General features: G+C 21.1%; 1 protein-coding gene across 9 annotated transcripts in view; it reads right to left on the minus strand.

Moving 5' to 3' along the window:
* The window catches only part of LOC107071973 (cell adhesion molecule Dscam2), a 191048-nt gene extending 179081 nt beyond the window's left edge, over positions 1-11967 (minus strand). For 4 of the 9 annotated variants that reach the window (XM_089178702.1, XM_089178701.1, XM_089178705.1 and 1 more), the window contains exons 1-2: positions 11724-11914; positions 10455-10676 (exon numbers count right to left, since the gene is read on the minus strand). The gene's annotated coding sequence lies outside the window, so the exon portion shown is untranslated. Of the gene's footprint in view, positions 1-10454; positions 10677-11690 lie in introns of all 9 variants that reach the window. The other 5 variants (XM_015331475.2, XM_089178704.1, XM_015331478.2 and 2 more) reach the window with 5 other exon arrangements.
* Positions 11968-12882: the final 915 nt, after the last annotated feature.

Below are 12882 nucleotides of genomic sequence, written 5' to 3' on the forward strand. Positions count from 1 at the left end.
AAATAGATTATAAAAAAATGTAATTAAAAATATATTATTCAAATAATAATTTATATAATAATTATTATTTAATATTCTATATTAAAATAATTTTATTACTATTGTGCTATTATTATAGTTAAAATAGATTATAAAAAAAAAACGTAATTATAAATATATTATTCAAATAATAACATTTTGTATTATAATAATTATTTAATAATATATAATATTAAAATAATCTTATTAATATTGGTAATATTATTTTAATTATTATAGTTAAAATAGATTATAAAAAACTTAATTAAAAATGTATTATTTAAATAATATTTTGTATTATAATAATTATTTAATATTATATATTAAAATAATTTTATTAATATTGTAGTTAATAATATAAATAAATATAAATTAGTAGATTATAAAAATGCGAATTAAAAAAATATATTATTCAATTAATATTTTATATAATAATTATTCTTTAATATTCTATATTAAAATAATTTTATTATTATTGTATTATTATTATAGTTAAAATAGATTATAAAAAACCGAATTAAAAATATATTATTTAAATAATATTTTTTATTATAATAATTATTTAATAATATATATTAAAATAACTATATTATTATTGTAATTATTATAGTTAAAATAGATAATAAAAAACTGAGTTAAAAATATATTATTCAAATAATAATTTGTATTATAATAATTATTTAATAATATAAATTAAAATAACTATATTATTATTGTAATTATTATAGTTAAAATAGATAATAAAAAACCGAATTAAAAATATATTATTCAATTAATATTTTATATAATAATTATTTTTCAATATTCTATATTAAAATAATTTTATTATTATTGTGCTATTATTATAGTTAAAATAGATTATAAAAAACCGAATTAAAAATATATTATTTAAATAATATTTTGTATTATAATAATTATTTAATAATATATATTAAAATAACTATATTATTATAGTAATTATTATAGTTAAAATAGACAATAAAAAACCGAATTAAAAATATATTATTCAAATAATATTTTGTATTATAATAATTATTTAATAATATAAATTAAAATAACTATATTATTATTGTAATTATTATAGTTAAAATAGATAATAAAAAACCGAATTAAAAATATATTATTTAAATAATATTTTGTATTATAATAATTATTTAATAATATATATTAAAATAACATTATTATTATTGTAATTATTATAGTTAAAATAGATAATAAAAAATCGAATTAAAAATATAAAAATATTTAAATAATATTTTGTATAATAATTATTCATTAATATTATATAATAAAATAATTTTATTAATATTGTAGTTAATGATATGAATAAATATTAATTAGTAGATTATAAAAATCCGAATGAAAAATATATTGTTTAAATAAAATTTTATCTAATATCAGATCATTAAATATGAAATGTCTGATTTCGAGATGATCATAATCCGAATAATCAGACATGTCACAGTTAATAACTTAATAATAATTATTTTAATATTCTATATTAAAATAATCTTATTATTATTATTATTGTTATTATTATAGTTCAAATATATTCATAGACTTCTTATATATTTATTTTTTTAAATAAATTTTCTCCCTTTTTTATTAAAATCTTTACAAATTCTTTTACTTTAAATATATATATTATATAAATAATAAATTAATAAATAAATTGATAATATATAAAAAAAATTCTTTTCCCAGTTAGCTTTAGCTTAAGAAGTTTTATAACTTCGACAAAAATCCAAGGAATGCCGAGTGGATTGGGAGGTGGGTTGGGAGGTGGGTTGATAGAAGGAGAGAAAGAGAAAAAAAGTTAATCAATTTTATTCGACGATCTTTTTCATCCCTTTTTCTTTTTTTTTTCTTTTCCTTTCTTTTTTTTTTTATTTTTTTTTTTTTAACCCCCATTTCCATCTTTCGCTAATACATTTAACGATTAAACATGATTGGAATATCGAGTTAAATGTAAATTGCACGCATGCTATTTGTACTAACGTATATATACGTCTCTATCTTTCTCTCTCTTTCTCTTTCTCTCTATCTGTCTGTCTGTCTTTCTGTCTCTCTTTCTCTCTTTCCTTTCTCTATCCATTTCTAGTGAAACGGTGAAAACTCACTCGTTTTCAATTACGAATATTTAGTAAGGACGAAACCGAGCATGAAACGTGACAATCGTTCTTAATTAATTCACGCTTCATGTTTCACCAACTATCATCCTTCAACCATCATGATTTTTTTTTCTTTCTTTTCGTTCTTTTGGTTCTTTTGGTTATTTTGATTCTTTTTTATTTTTTTTTTTATTTTCTGCACGTATTGTATTTTATATCGTATTATATTATATAATATAATTGTGGTAAGGATAATTAAGAAAATGGAAGTAACGATAAGTGAACAAATTATAAACTGTTTTCTGTTTTTTTTTTTTATTATTTTCGACGATTCATTTGATATCAATTTAATTAAATTATAATTAAATATATTAATTAGGTGTTACGTATATTCACCACGCATTTGTGGGTGTGGTAAGAAAAGTCGATTAATAAAAATAAAGTAATATTGAATTTATTTCACATTGTGCGATTTTAAAGTTATTAAAATCGATATTGAATAAAATTAATATTTATTTAATTGATATTTCATAAAATTATAATAAAATATATATTTAAGTAAGAAAATTAAATTAAATTAAATTAAAAAAAATAAAGTAATATTTAATTTAATTAGTTATGTGATTTTAAAATTATTAAAATCAATATTTATTAAAATTCTAATAAAATATATATTATTACGTGCAACACACACACACACACACACACACACACATACATGTAGGAGAGTTTTAAGTGTAGCAGAGGTAGACAAAAGCTAGTATTCAGTTCTTTCTGTAGATCTCATTTTATTTGAAAAAGAAAAATCTATCCAGATTAAAAGAAACGATTAGGTGGGCCATAAAACCATAAACGAACCTTGAGGGTTATTAGGCTATTGGTGTAATAAAAAACCATGTGTGCAGTGTAGGGACCCTTTGAAGAATTTCCGATATGCGATGCCATAAAAAGGTGTAACATTCCGATGTGCTAGATTAAGTTTCTGTATGCATAGTTCCCACTACCGAAAACCATAGGCTGTACCTGTCGGTGGACTATGGGGTGGATCCTTATGCTATTGGTCAGTTAGATTTGTAAGCTTCTTCCCTCTCAAAAAGGGGTGTAGGTGATTTCTGATATAAAAGACATGGAAAGGAATGAGAAAGCAGAGTCTCGGTGGTAGAAGCAATGGAGTGTCAGTCGTAGAAGTAGAACAGTAGCAGTCATAGCCGTAGTTAGATATCAGTTGTAACAGTCGCAGTTGTATCAGTTGTAACAGTCATAAGAATTCAGTCGCTCATCTAAGTTGTAACCGTAAGATTGTGAAATTAATATTGTACCTTTTCTAATACCTGTTTTAAATAAATCTTATTAGTAGGATTAAACTGGGTGTATGTTCACCTCGCACCTCTCACCTAAATAAATTAAATCCCTACATACATACACACGTTTCAGGTAAGAAAATTAAATTAAAAAAAATAAAGTAATATTTAATTTAATTAGTTATGTGATTTTAAAATTATTAAAATCAATATTTAATAAAATTCTAATAAAATATATATTATTACATGCAACATACACATACACACACATACACACATTTCAGATAAGAAAATTAAATTAAAAAAAAAATAAAGTAATATTTAATTTATTTAATTATGTAATTTCAAAGTTAACAAAAATATAAATCCAAAAAGAAAAAATAGCAAATAAAGGAAACGTATGTAAAATAAAATGTTCATTAAATTAAAAAATGTATGTTTTTTGATATTATTGAAAAATTTATACGAATGGTGTAATCAAAATTAAAAAATTGTAACTAAGTACTATTATTATTATTTTTATTATTATAACTATTGAAAAGGAGTAGTTTAAAGTTCTAAGAAAAAATAACAAATGAAGAAACGTATGTAAAGTAAAATGTTCATTAAATAAAAAAAGTTTATGTTTTCTGATATTATTGAAAAATTGACAAATGGTGTAATCAAAATTAAAAAATTGTAACTAAGTACTATTATTATTATTATTTTTATTATTATAACTATTGAAAAGGAGTAGTTTTTGTAGTTTAGTAGGAGTAGTTTAGAGGAGTAGTTTAGTTAGGAAAAGTTCTAAGAAAAAATAGCAAACAAAGAAACGTATGTAAAGTAAAATGTTCATTAGATAAAAAATAATTGACATATGGTGAAATCAAAATTAAAAATTGTTAGCTAGGTACTATTATTATTATTTTTATTATTATAACTACTGAAAAGGAGTAGTTGAAAGTTCTAAGAAAAAATAACAAACAAAGAAACTTATGTAAAATAAAATGTTCATTAGATAAAAAGTGTATGGATATCACATTGAAAAATTGATGAATGTTTCAATCAAAATTAAAAATTTGTAACTAAGTTCTATTATTATTATTATTATTATTATTATTATTATTATTATTATTATTGTTATAACTATTGAAAAGGAGTAGTTTAAAGTTCTAAGAAAAAATAACAAACAAAGAAACTTATGTAAAATAAAATGTTCATTAGATAAAAAGTGTATGGATATCACATTGAAAAATTGATGAATGTTTAAATCAAAATTAAAAATTCTAACTAAGTTCTATTATTATTATTATTATTATTATTATTATTATTATTATTATTATTATTATTATTGTTATAACTATTGAAAAGGAGTAGTTGAAAGTTCTAAGAAAAAATAACAAACAAAGAAACGTATGTAAAGTAAAATGTTCATTAGATAAAAAATAATTGACATATGGTGAAATCAAAATTAAAAATTGTAGCTAGGTACTATTATTATTATTTTTATTATTATAACTATTGAAAAGGAGTAGTTGAAAGTTCTAAGAAAAAATAGCAAACAAAGAAACGTATGTAATTGTTCATTAGATAAATAATGTATGAAATTACATTGGAAAATTGACAAATGGTGAAATCAAAATGAAAAAATTGTAACTAAGTACTATTATTATTATTTTTATTATTATAACTATTGAAAAGGAGTAGTTTAAAGTTCTAAGAAAAAATAGCAAACAAAGAAACGTATGTAAAGTAAAATGTTCATTAGATAAAAAATATATGAAATTACATTGGAAAATTGACAAATGGTGAAATCAAAATGAAAAAAATTGTAATTAAGTTCTTTTATTATTATTATTATTATTATTATAACTATTGAAGAGAAGGAAGTTTAAAGTTCCATAGAGAAACATAAAAGAATCGAATCGTAGAACGTCTCGTCGTTATTCGAAGGATCGCTGACATAGAATCTTTTGTGTGTCGTTTGCTTTCATTGGAAATTCGATTTTACCTTTTCAAAATGAACTTACTATGATCATATAATTTAACTCAGATATTATGCTTATTCTTGTATTTTCTTTAATTAAAACTCTACACTAAATTTCATTTTATATGTACTTAATAATAATAGAAAATGATTATTTTCTTATCATCACGTCACGTCAGATACGACGATCATCAGACTGTTCGAGACTACATATTTTCGATAGATGTGTGCAAAGTTAGGCATTTCAGGGCTACAAAATTGAAACATGAGACTAAGAAATGGCATATTTACAACAGGGCCGAATACGCAGATTAGGCCCCCATGAGCTATTAGGCGAGTGGTGGTAAGCGTACTCGGTCTCGTCGTAAAAGCCACCATGCATTATGGTGTATCAAAAAGGTTGGGGACACTTTTAATTCACCGTGCCCCAAAGAGTTAAATGAACTTTCTATAATTTTTTTTTATTTTTTTTTTTATCGATAATACTAATAATAATAATAATAATAATAATAATGATATTTCAATGATTATAATTAAAAAAAATATATGATAGGTGTACCTAAAAAAAAAAAAGTTCAAAATTAAAGTCAATTTATTTTTTATATTTTTTCTCTGATATTCTTTTATATATTTTTTTTTTTAAATATATTGTTTTTATTTATTTATTTATTTATTTATTTATTTATTTTTTGACTAGAAATAACGCTGAATTTTTATTTACAAACACACGCTCGAATCTCAGACAATGTTGTTTTATGATCGCCAAGACAAAATGATAGAGATAGAGATAGAGAGAGATAGAGAGAGAGAGAGAGAGAAAATGTAAGAAATAAAATGAAAAAAAATAAAAATAAAAAAAAAAGAGGAAGAAGAAAAATGTATAAAAGAAAGAAACGTTTTTGGGAAAGATTCCGTGATTCGAGCTAGTGCATCGTAAATTTCTGCAATAGAAGATAATGCCACGAGATCATCATCATCATCATGATCATCATCTCTTTCTTTTCTTCTTTTCTGAAAATATTTTTTCTAACTTTTTTTTCTTACTCTCTTTATCTTATTTTTTTTCTTTTTCTTTTTTCTTTTTTTCTTCTCTTTATATTATAATATTATCTTTCTCTCTTTTTTTTTTTTTTTTCTTATCTTTTTCTTTTCCCTATTATCTTTTTACATCGTATCTGCAAACGATATGCAAATTTGATACCTTCTTCTTATCAATTTGTATATTATAAGATATAGTCATTTTATTTATCTTATCTTAATACAGATAAAAATAATAAGAAAATTTATTTATGCAATTTTTTATATATATATATATATATAAATGTGGCCATAATTATGAAAGTGGTTAAAGTCAAAGGGTTAATTAAAAATGAGTTTATAAGTTATTACGTACTACATTATTATTAACTAAATAAATTTAATGTAATTTAAAACCGATATTATCAAAAATGAATCGTTAGATAATGTTTGTTAGTTATTTCAATATTGTATAGAATTGAAATAGTGTTCAAGTATAAATCATGAAATATCTCGAAACAAAAAATATATATGACTTAGACCACTTTCATAATTATGGGCACATATATCTTTTTTTTTAAATTATAATCATTGAGAAATATTATTATTATATTAAATCGAACGATATAATAATTTCATTTATCTTAATACAGGTAAAAGATTATCAGAAATTATATTTATGAAATTAATAATATTTATATGAATTAAAATAAATATATATAAATATATATATATATATATATATATATATATATATATATATATATATGAATTAAATTAATAATAAAATAAAATTATTTATATATATAATATATTCGATAATATATATATTTATAAATTAGAATATATATTCGATTTATATATAAATGCAAATATTAAATAAAATATAATTTAATTTATATATAATAAATATAAATGAATAATAAAATAAAATTATATATATATATATATATAATTTTATATAAAATATAATAAATATAAATGAATAATAAAATAAAATTATATATATATATATATATATAATTTTATATAAAATATAATAAATATAATAAAATAAAATTATATATATATATATATATATATATATATATATATATATATATATATATATATAATTTTATATAAAATATAATAAATATAATAAAATAAAATTATATATATATATAAAATATAATAAATATAATAAAATAAAATTATATATATACATATATATATATATATATATATTCCATAATATATATAAATTTTAAAATATATATTCGATTTATATATATAAATGCAAATACTAAATAAAATATAATTTAATTTATATATAATAAATATAAATGAATAATAAAATAAAATTATTAATATATATATTCGATAATATATATAAATTATAAAATATATATTCGATTTATATATATATATATATATATATATATATAAATGCAAATATTTATTTATTTATTTATTTATTTATTTATTATACTAGAAAAAAAATATTTTATATAGTAATAACAAAGCTAATACATAGTAAATCCTACAAGAGGTAAACATAGTTACGTGTACATAGACTGGTAATAAAATAACTTAATTTATATATATATATATAATAAATATAAATGAATAATAAAATAAAAATATTTAAATCAAATTATTATATAATACTTGTATAATTTAATTCGAATTATTCCTTCTTTTTTTTTTCTAATAATAAATTATTCTAAATTCTATATCTATTAATACAAACATTATTATTCTTTTTTTTTTTTATACAAAATATACTAATGACAAATATTAAATAAAAAAAAAGGAAATAACCTCACATAACTTGACATACAACATCCTATAAAAATTGTCGTAAAGTTACTAAAAGTTACTGAAAGTAGAAATAGAGAAAGTGAGTACATAGTAATAGGAGATAATGCAAAAGAAAAAAAAAGAAAAAGAAGAGATTAATAAAAATAAAAAATACAATTAAAAAAAAAAGCAAAAAGAAGAAGAAGTAGAAGAAGAAGAAAAATTTTTGAGCATGAAGTCAGAGTGTGCTGCTGCGTATGGCAATAATTAATCATTTTAGGAGCCACCCCGTTACACTCAAGTCTGATGAATTATCGCCACCTCTGAGACTAACCCCCCACACTTCTACTTTTATATACATATATATATATATATATATATATATATATATATATATATATATATATATATATATATATATGTTTATATCTATATATCTATATATATATAGTACATATAGGTATATAATTCTCAAGCAATGAAATTTTTCTTTCTATTCAGAACAATTCACTTGGAGTTCCCCGACCGAGAGGACCGAGAACAATGCCGACAATGCAATCACGAAAGGGCAGAACTTTCCCTACCTTTCTCTTTCCCTTTTTTTTTTTTTTTTTTTTTTTTTTACAACTTTTTCCCCTTCTTCTCTTTCTATTTCTTTCATTCTCGTTTCAATTAATTATTAACGACCATGTTAAGAATCATAAAAAAAAATTACCCCCCCCCCTCTCCCACCCAAAAAAACAACAACAGAGAAAAATGATCGAATTATTTTCTATTGCTAACAGGTATTACGAATTATCAATTTGAGAAACACTATTGTATTCATCAAATTATTCTTAATTAACTATTTATTGATCGTAAGTCACGTGGGGGGGAAGTGTCTTAGAAATAATACAAATTATTTTATTAATAATTAATTAATTATTTCATATGATTGTGGTTAATCCTTCAATAAAATCAATATAATTTCTAATAAATAATTAGTTTTAATTGTTAGAAAAATAATAAAAATTATTTTTGTAATGTAATAATAAAATAATTAATAATTTTATATATATATATATTTATAGTAGTCCTTGAACAAACTTAAGTAATTTTTAATAAAAAATTAATTATTTTTATAATATAATTTTGTTGCATCGTATTTTGTTACGGTCGTAAATCAAATGCGAAGTGATTTACAAATAATAAAAATTATTTTAGTAATATAATAATTAAATAATTAATAGTTTCATATATATTTATAGTAGTCCTTGAACAAACTTAAATAATTTTTAATAGAAAATAAATTATTTCTATAATATAATTTTGTTGCATCGTATTTTGTTGCATCGTATTTTGATATGGTCGTAAATCAAATGCGAAGTGATTTACAAATAATAAAAATTATTTTAGTAATATAATAATTAAATAATTAATAGTTTCATATATATTTATAGTAGTCCTTGAACAAACTTAAATAATTTTTAATAGAAAATAAGTTATTTTTTTATAATATAATTTTGTTGCATCGTATTTTGTTATGGTCGTAAGTCGTCACATGCGAATTATAGCACAAATAATAAAAATTCTTTCAGTAATATAATAATTAAATAATTAATAATTTCATATATCTTTATAGTAATCCTTGAACAAACTTAAGTAATTTTTAATAAAAAATAAGTCATTTTTTTATAATATAATTTTGTTGTATCGTATTTTGTTGCGGTCGTATTTTGTTATGGTCGTAAATCGTCACATGCGAAGTATAACTTACAAATAATAACAAATTATTTGAGTAATATAATAATTAAATAATTAATAATAATTTTATACAATAGTGATAATTCTTCATCAAAAACATAAAATCATTTCTATTATAATAAAAAAATATAATAAATTATTTTTATAGATATAATTATATTGAATCGTATTTTCTTGCATTCGTACATGTCACATGGGAGGAAGTGACACTTACAAAATAAAAATTATTTCATTAATAATTAATTAATTAATAATTTCATATATTTATTGTTCTCTCTCAACAAACATAAATCATTTCTAATAAATAATATTAATTATTTTTATAATATATTAATATTGAACAATTTTGTTTAAATATTTTAATGAAACCACTTACAAAACTTCTAATTGGTGAAAATTTTTCAATGAAAACCGTGACGACGACCGAAATAAGGGTTAATAATTAAATCAATAATTATTTATATTTAATATATTTGATATGTATATATATATATATAAATGTGTCACACGTACATTATTGCCACTGGACATTCCGAGAATCATCATAATCGTCCGGCTTAACGTAGTCACGTGGCCAGTCCTTCATCCAGTTGTTGTTGTTTTTTTTTTGGTTCACGTTGTTCCCTTTTTATTATTTTTCTTCTTGAAATCAATGCGACGATTAAAAAATCAACGATATGTGATAAACACGCGCGATTATGAGAGTCACGTTGTTGTCTCGAATTGATGTAAATCCTGCACAGGTATTTTTTGTTTTTTTTTTGTTTTTTGTTCTTTTTTCAGAACGATCAAAACCTAATTTTTTTTTTTTTTTTAGATTGAAACAAATTAAACCAATGGAAAATATTTTACCTTGAAAGAAAAAAAAAAGAAAACAAACAGAAATGAACCCTGTATAATTAACCAAAAAAAATATATATATATATAATTTATCAAAACGATTATTATAAAAACCAGATCAAAAAATATAAGAAAAAAAAAAAATTTACGATTAAATGTTGAAATTAAAACGACAAAACTGAAATTATTCGAATTACTGTATTTATCAAACAGATCATCAAAATCAAAATGAAAATAATTGCTTAAGAACAAAATTTGTGAATAAACATTCAAATAAAAAAAAAAATAAAAAAAAGATCAATTATAATTACGAAAATTTGTATTAATCAAAAAAAAAAGATAATCTCAAATAATTAACATGAAAATAATATTCAAAGGAAAGATAATTAATATTAAGATGAAAATAATATTCAAAAGCAAAGATAATAAATCTTAAGAAAAGATACTACAAATTGGTGAAATTAAAAAGATCAATTATAATTACGAAAAATTTATATTAATCTCAATAAGATATTTAAAAAATTAATATGAAAATCATATTCAAAAGCAAAGATAATAAATCACATTAGGAAAAAGATATTATTACACAAATAAACATTGATGTAATATAAAAAGATCAATTAGAATTACGAAAAATTTATATTAATCTAAACAACAATAATCAAAAAATACTAATATTAAAATAATATTCAAAGAAAAGATAATCAAAAAATTAATATGAAAATAATATTCAAAAGCAAAGATAATAAATCACATTAGGAAAAAGATATTATTACACAAATAAACATTGGTGAAATATAAAAAGATCAATTAGAATTACAACAAATTTATATTAATCTAAACAACAATAATCAAAAAAAAAAAAAAAAAATCTAATATCAAAATAATATTCAAATAAAAGATAATAACCTCGAGAAGATATTTTTGAATAAAATAAATTACACAATATTTCAAATTAAATATATGTATATATATAGATATAGATATACATATACATATATATATATATATAGATATATATAGATATATGGTTTAAAGATAAAGATTTGATGTTTGTCTCTTTATCACGAAACACCTTTCGCGAAATCGGTTGACACCTTCAGAGGAAGAGGTCGCGCGCAGAACTGACACCTCATGCGCGCGGTCCAGCAGCCCTCAGCATCCACCACCACCACTACCATCACCACCACTACCACCACTACTACCACCTTCACCCTCACCAGTTTCACCAGCAGTAGCAGCAGCAGCACCAGCAGCAGAACCAGCAGCATCCTCCTCTTCCTCTTCCTCTTCCTCTTTCCTCCTCTTTAGTGGTGGTGGTGGTAGATGACGGTATTGGTGGTGGTGGTAGTTTCGAGGGGGATGAAGCCGAGCACGCGCGAAATTCCACCTCTGTATTCTCCTCTTTTCTCTTCACTCAACCCCTATCCCTACCCCTTACCCCTTTTACCCCTTTCCCTATTCCTGGTTCTCCTTCTCTCTCTCTCTTTCTCTTTCCCTTTCTGTTTCTCTCTTCAATACACCCCCGTCAACCACCCTACCGTTCAGTTTCGTCCTGATGGAACGAAACCCGGCTTGTGCTACCATCGAGCCAGAAAAGGTGTCAAGGGGTGATACGAAATCGCCGGAGTTGTCGATAATTACGGAACAAACTGTTACCGATCATTCTCCAAAATTCTAATTCTAATTCTAATTCTCTCTCTCTCTCTCTCTCTCTCTCATTCTCTCTTTCTCTTTCTTATATGAATTAAAGACATGTTTATGTCAACCAAATAAAGAATTGCGTATTAATGTTGGTATTTTGATACACAAGATGGTAATTGGAGAGTGTCCCAATTATTTGAAAAATAAAATAAAATTAGTTGTGGGGTTAAGGGAGGAATGTTAACAAGACAAAGGGGTACTTTTATCATATAAGTAATATATTATAAATTATAAATTATTAATTATTAATTATATTATTCTTACTAAATAAAATATTGACGTGTAAATTAAGAATTTTATTAACATATAGAAATAATAATATATATATATATAATTATTATAATACTATAGCATATATAAATATCATAATATTATACAAATATTAATATTATATAAA

This window comes from Polistes dominula, unplaced genomic scaffold (genome assembly GCF_049000335.1).
Source record: "Polistes dominula isolate Pdom_NZ unplaced genomic scaffold, Pdom_raw_medaka contig_11, whole genome shotgun sequence".
NCBI classification, from domain to species: domain Eukaryota; kingdom Metazoa; phylum Arthropoda; class Insecta; order Hymenoptera; family Vespidae; genus Polistes; species Polistes dominula.